This window comes from Suricata suricatta, chromosome 8, assembly GCF_006229205.1.
Source record: "Suricata suricatta isolate VVHF042 chromosome 8, meerkat_22Aug2017_6uvM2_HiC, whole genome shotgun sequence".
In the NCBI taxonomy this organism is placed as follows: Eukaryota; Metazoa; Chordata; class Mammalia; order Carnivora; family Herpestidae; genus Suricata; species Suricata suricatta.
In genome coordinates, this window is record NC_043707.1 from 53,102,988 (window position 1) to 53,110,090 (window position 7,103).

Here is a 7,103-nt window from a genome sequence, read left to right on the forward strand (position 1 = left end):
AGCTTTATGTCTGAGGACTGAGGAAGGCCCACCCATGGCAGAGGGGCCCTTTGAGCTGAACGTTTGTTCGAGAATGAGTTTCAGTTTGCTGGGCCCAGCAAAACCCTTTTCTCATTAGGTGACTACTGAGATAGTAGTCAACACTACTGTGGTACCTCACCATATCACACTTTCTTTTTCTCTCAGCTAAACGTCTCCATTCCCCAATATAGAGACCCCTGAGTGAGTCATTTCAGAGACAGGCAAGGGTAACAAATGACGGGCGGAAGTCATCCGGAGTCAGGACAACTGGAGTTCTAGCTCTACCACCTCTACCTCCCTGACTTCAGGAAATCTATCTAACTCCTCAAAGCCTCTCCTTCCCCCCCAATAAAGTGACCTAACAACGCGAATCCCATAGACTGGTATGGGGCTTCGAGAGATGATGAAAAGAAAGGATTTAGCCCACTGGCATCTAGAAAGTCCTCAGTGAATGCTGTTATTATTATTCAGATACAAATGTTGTTACCTCCCCCTCCCTGCTTGCCTGGCCCCTAGGCAGAGATGCACGGAGCTGTCTTTAGAACAGTCAGCTCCTGCCTACGTCGGCCCCACTAGATGGTTGACAGGGTGCATCTGGAGTCAGTGGTTTCTAATTTCAGTCCCTAGCTCGAGATTTCAGCTTCAGGATTTTGACAAATTGGATTACTTCACAATAATTTGATTTCTACAACATGGACAAAATCATAAACAGATTTACTAAGCAACCTAAACAAACATATGTAGCTCATTATATTCTTAGATTACCATGAATGGGGCACATAAATGTAAGTTGAGCTTTCTCGAGTTCCTCCTTGCTTGGGAGCTAGAGGCTGATGGATGGCCGGGACTAAGAAGTCTGTGTTTCAGGCCAATTCTTTGGCCTTTTGGCCTTTAGTCAACTTCTTTTTCATATGCCATGTTACTGACAATCATTTCATTTACTGAACTGATCGTCTAATGAAGGTATTTTAATTCACATCGTGGGTTACTGTGGCAACGGATATTCTTTCCATATTACACAATCCTTATCACTTCATTCATCCATCCATTCACTCACTATTTAATTTATTTTTTTAAAAAAATTTTAAGGTTTATTTATTTTTGAGAGGGAGAGAGAGAGAGGGTGGGGGAAGGGCAGGGAGGGATGGGAGAGAGAGAATCCCAAGCAGGTTCCACACTGTCAGCAAAGAGCCCTGTGTGGGGCTTGAACACATGAACCATGAGATGGTGACCTGAGCCAAAGTCAGATGCTCAACCGACTGAGCCATTCACTCCCTCTTTAAATATCAAATAGATGGAAAATACCTATTGCTGGGAAACAGATGATTCCTTGTCTTAAAGGGCTCACAGTTTGGTGGGAAAACAGAAAAACTACCCAGTAGTTACCACAGAGTGCAGCAAGTGCCAGAGAGACACCCAACACAGCTCAAGAAGTCAGCAAAAACTCCCTGAGTGAAGAACCGAAAGAAGCAGAAGTAAGAGTCAGACAGGCAAGGGAAGGGGAAGGACATTCCAGACAAAATGAATAGCATCAGCAGATGTTTGGAGTCAAAGGAATTGTGACTTGGGCATGAATACTGAATGAGCTGGTGTCACTGGCCCGTGGGACATGTGCAGGGGAATGGATCCATGAAGATGGAGAGGACAAGACTGGGCCATGTAGACATTTCTCCTTCTTACAAGAGATTATGAGACCCTTTTGGAAGATAACAGATGAGGTCAGTTTTCTGCTTTAGGAGATCACTCAGGCACGGATGTGGAGGATGAATTGGCCAGGCCCAAGGCTACAGTCATTCAGACGAGAAATGTGGAAGACCTGAACTGAAGTGAGGGCAATAGAGAAAGGAGCATGGGGTTCCCCGGAGAGGAGGGGACTGGAGAGGACTCAGTAAGGCAACGCAGGGTGATCTGGTGCCAGCAAGAGGGAATGAAAACAAGAAGCAAGTTTGGGATGAGGAGAGAACAGAAAAGATTGCTATGTTTCCTTCTTCCTTACTTTCTCTTTTCCTGATGCTGTTGTCTCTTTTGATTTTTTTTATGCCTCTTTCTCCCCTCTCTCTCCTACCATCCTGCTGCTCCCCAAATCTTGCTTTCCCCCTTCCCTATTCTCTCTCTCTCTCTCTCGTTCTCTCTCGTTCTCTGTCTCATAGTCTTTGTTTCCCACACTTTGTGTATAAAAGATTGGTGTGATAGGAAGAGCGTGGAATTTGGATTGATATTAGTCTGGATTAAAATGTCAACTTTGCTACGACTAGCTTTATATCATCCTGGGCAAATTATTTCATTTCTCTCCTCCTTCCTTTCTTCTTTTGCCAAATAGTAACAATCACACGTGGAGACAAGGAAGAACAGCAAAGAAGGTGCTGTTGTCAGAGAGGGCATTTTTGTCAGGAAAATAGGAATCACTCTGGGTATTTCAAACAGCAAAGAGTTTGGCAGGAGACTGGATATGTAGGAAACATTTAGAAAGACCAGAGGAGCAAGGTTCACTCTTGGCAACACTCTTTCCTGAGCACTGGAGACACTATAATTCCCTACCCAGGCTGGATACTGTTACTAATATTATAGTTATTTTTGTTGTTGCTGCTGCTGCACTTATTGGCCTGGTTTTGAATTTTGTTTGGCATCCAGTGCCCACCCCCACTGCTTTTTATGCTTCCCTGTATTACAAGGAACTCCAAGTCTCAACTCAGCTTCCAGCAACCCTGGCCGGCAGTTCGTTCTCCGTAGGTCCCACCAATGAGATTCCTCTGTGTGAGATTTGGAAGGCAGAGGAGAAACAGAAGTTATTTTTCCTCCAACAACGGCACGCACCAGACACGTGGGAGTTTTATAGCGGGCTCCAACATTCTCTCGCAAATAACCACGTCCGTGCAGCAGGTAGATGCCATCGCCTCAAGAGGTTTTGCAATTTCTTGCAACTTCCAAATCTTCTGACAGCAGTAAATCTGAGAGCGGCGTTTCCTGCTTTCTCTATATTCCAAGAGATTTTGAGCACCTCACTTCCTGTAGCTATACCTTCCTACTTAAGATATCTGAAGTAACACTTGTTTTCCTGACCAAACAACAACCAAAAACTTTCTGGCAACTACTTTTTAGAATCCCTTGCCATCTTTCCCTGACCAGTAAGAGTCAGATGTTCTGCACGTTGTTCTAGATCCTTTTCAAGGATACTCTCTAAGTGAATTTATTCAATTCTGCATCTTTGGTTTACTTTCTATGGTCCATCAAGTTCCCAAACTGTATCTCAAGCCCAGACTCTTTTTTTGGGATACAAATGCATACATTTAATTTTATATTCTGTGTCCACTTGACTGTGTCTCACAGGATCCTCAAAGTGAGCTCATATGAAACACAACACGTGATCTTTCCCTCCCTCTTCGCTCTGACTTCTTTCTCTTCCAGATTTCCCTTTCGAAGAAAATGACCTCACCCTTCACCCCGAGGCTTTAACTAGAAATCTGAGATTCTTGCCTCATCCCTCTCCTACACCCTCCACAGGCCACCAGTAACCCATCCTTACCTTGAATCCAGTCTGCCTTGACTCTGACCACTCCCTCCTGCCCCACCGCCACAACCCTCTTCTGATCCACCCAGCTCCATAAGCTTAACAATCTCCCTTGCCCGGCCTCCACCCCCACCCACTTCACTTTATCCTCCTCACCAGGCTGGAGCCATCCTTCCACATGTAAATTTAACCAGGTCGTTGCTTTGTTCAAACCCTTTGATGATCTCCCACTCCTTTTACTGTACTGTTGGGCATCCTCACCCCGACCTCCAGGCCCTGGGCAGTTCCCGCCTCCTCCGTGCCCCTGCCCGTCCTCCCTCACTTCCCTCGGGTGCCTGCTGTTCTCCCCGCGACTGGGTGCTCCCACTCTGTCTCCACTCAGTTCCTCTTCATCCTCCTGTCTTCCCTGTACATCTCTTCCTCAACTCCCCGAGTTACATTAGGTCACTCATCTCTAACAGATTGTTAAGTCTTTTCCACCCTCTCCCTAGCTAGAATGTAAACGGCAAGAGAGCAGAAGATTGTTCTGTCTTGTTTATCATTCTAGCCTTAGTTCCTGGCACAAAGAAGGCATTTATTCAGTATTTGTTCAAGGAATTTATAGTACTCCATAAGTGGTCATTCTTCCCCCTCCCCCTTCTTTTCCCTCTCTTGTTTTTCTGTTTTGTCCCCTCCCATCCCTTCAAAGGCTAATGCCATTCCGCTGCCGCTTCTGTTATTTTTCCTTTTGCTTCCCTCCCCAGCCCTCCTCTGCCCTAGGGCAGCCCGTGTTTGCACTGGCAGCTGTGGATTAGGGAGCCCGTGTTCTCTCTGTCTTCCTGTGGTTCTTCTGCCTATGAGTCCCTCTAAGAGGAGAACCATTTATTCATCTCTCAGGATGCGCCAGAGTTGAGATCAGAAGGGACGAATTTCCAGCAGAGCACCAGATAGGTCTCCCAAAATAAAACAACCTCAGTCTCCTGTTGCCCTGTCTTTGTCCTAAAGTGGCCACTCAATTCCAGGAACCGGCCGGCAGTCAGGCTGTGGTGTTCACCCTCCTTCTAGAGCAAAGAACACAGGCAGAGATAGGACTTAATTCATTTGTGTCCTGCCTTCTTTCCAGGATGATATGAAGCAACATTATAAAGTTAATAAGATAGAAAGAACTATTGAGACCCTTCAAAGAAAGAAGAAAGCAATGTCCTGAACTTGAGGGCTAAGATTGGCCCTAAGCTTCCTGGCAGCCAAGGCAAAGGCAGAAACCAGATAAACAACAACTCTCACCATCAGAAAAGAGCAAACATAGCAATTCATAAGAGCAGCATTTTAAGAGATGCCACCTTGAGTTTTTACTTTTTTGTGGTATACTGATCATTCCGTGTGTTCAGTTCAGTTCAATTTCACAAACATCTGTCAGCTGCTATGGGCCAGGCACTGTACTAGGTACTTAAGGTTCAAAGACAAACAGGACATTATCCCTGCTTTTGCAAATGAAATCTGAATGACTTAAGATTCAAAGGTTTCATGGCTTTGTCTTCTTTTATAGTCACTTTGTAAATATCATTATGTATTTGTTCCTAAAGCACATAGAATTGAGCTTATGTGTGATCTGAATTATGAAGTCCCTTTCTCTATCTCTTGAAAATCCCCCAATTCTTTTTTTTAAAGATTTCATTTTTAAGTAATCTCTACACCCAAAGTGGGGCTCAAACTTACAACCCTGAGATCAACAGTCACATGCTCTATTGACTGAGCCAGCCAGGCACCCCCCATAATTCTCCAGTTTTACCACACTGAATCAGAGTAGTCATTTGAAGGTGTAAATGTGACCATGTCTTGACTTTGCTTAAATTCTATTGACACCTCCAACCATTTTGATTCTGGGACACTTTCTTTGTCAACAGAGTGCCTTGGATGAAGTGAAACATTTAGGGCTATCACCTGTATTTTCGGACAGGACTTTCCCAAAAGGAAGAGCTTCCTGAGTGCAAGGGAATGAAAGTCAACCTCAGAAAGGCTAGTGGGTGCACTCGTAGCACTGGCGTCCTTTACCCACAGGTTTTCCAGACACTGGCCCTGAACTTTTGCTTCATGTGGGATCCACATTTCTGGTATCCTGTATATCAACTGTGTAGACTGTAAGTTTCCTCTTCTCTTCATGGCGGCCCACAGAGCCCTTGTCTCTCCCATCTCATGACTCAGAGCTTTCATCATGGTTCTTACTTTGAGCTTCCACAGTTCAGATCTTGGCAAGTCTTCTATTAGCAAACAATAATATAGCCTTCTACATTTCCTTTCTTTTTAAAATGTTCTATTGTTTGTTTCTGAGAGAGAGAGAAAGAGAGAGAGAGAGAGAGAGAGAGAGAGAGAGAGAGAGAGGGAGGGAGAATCTGAAGCTAGCTCCGCACTGTCAGCACAGATCCCAACATAGGGCTCAAACTCAGAAACCATGAGATCATAACCTGAGTCAAAGTCAGATGTTTAACTGACTGAGCCACCCTGGTCTTCTACATTTCTTTTTCTTTAAAAAAATTTGTTTTAAACATTTATTTATTTTTGAGAGACAGAGAAAGATAGATCATGAGCAGGGGAGGGACAGAGAGAGAGGGACACACACACAGAATCAGAAGCAGGCTCCAGGCTCTGAGATGTCAGCACAGAGCCTGATGTGGGGCTCAAACCCACAAACTGTGAGATCGTGACCTGGGCCAAAGTCAGATGCTTAACCAACTGAGCCACCCAGGCACCCCTCTTCTACATTTTTTATTATGGGCAGTTAATGTAACCTCACGTAGCTCTGTTCTCATTCTTCCTGCAGGAATCCAATGACTAAGGATCGAGGAACAGGATTCCAATGGGGAGAATCAATTCTCTTCTGGAAAAGTGCTTTTGCAGAGTAAAAATCTTACCTCCACCCACGTTTCCAGTCTCCATCCCATTTGTGACTTCTCAGTTACTCTACAGCATTCACAAGCAGTAGGACATTAAAATGAGTCTCTTTTGCCTCAGTTTGTACAATGGTTCCAAGACAGTGGATGCAATTGCTCCCCAAATCAGAGTAGGGTACTAAGTCAGCCAAGCAGGATATGCAAAGGAGGACTAAGAACTGGATTTGCAACTGTCAGATGACCATCCATTTCCAAGAAAGGAGTGGGAGATTATAGGCAGAATTTCTTTGGTGACAGCTGTTAGTACGTTGTAAAGTCTCAATCTCTCCCATAGAGGAAAGGTGGGTGTGAGTCCCTTCTCTTTAAGCCTGGTGAGAAAAGTTTCAGGGAAATCACTCAGAGAGCTTGACTTGTGTTCCTTGGAGTTTCTGGGAGTACTGAGCTGATGTTGGACCTGTGACCAAGAAGCCTAAATGTACAAGGCAATGGGACCCCAACAGAGAATCTCTAGAGTCTTAAGGTGACTTGTAAACAAGTGCTGGAAGAGGAACAGCCTTATAAAGGAAAAGTTAGAAATTCCAGGAAATAAGAGAAGGAAGGGATGTCTCTGAATAAGCCACTAGCATGTCCCAGAAAGAGGCAGCTTTAAACATCTGTCAATGCCAGTTAGCGCACCATGGTCAGAAGAAACCAATGCTAGTCTCACC

General features: G+C 44.7%; 1 long non-coding RNA gene across 1 annotated transcript; it reads left to right on the forward strand.

Moving 5' to 3' along the window:
* Positions 1 to 1,569: 1,569 nt before the first annotated feature.
* Positions 1,570 to 6,516, forward strand: LOC115300049. The gene is made up of 2 exons (XR_003912474.1): positions 1,570 to 1,847; positions 6,327 to 6,516. It is a non-coding gene; the product is annotated as an uncharacterized LOC115300049 (long non-coding RNA).
* Positions 6,517 to 7,103: the final 587 nt, after the last annotated feature.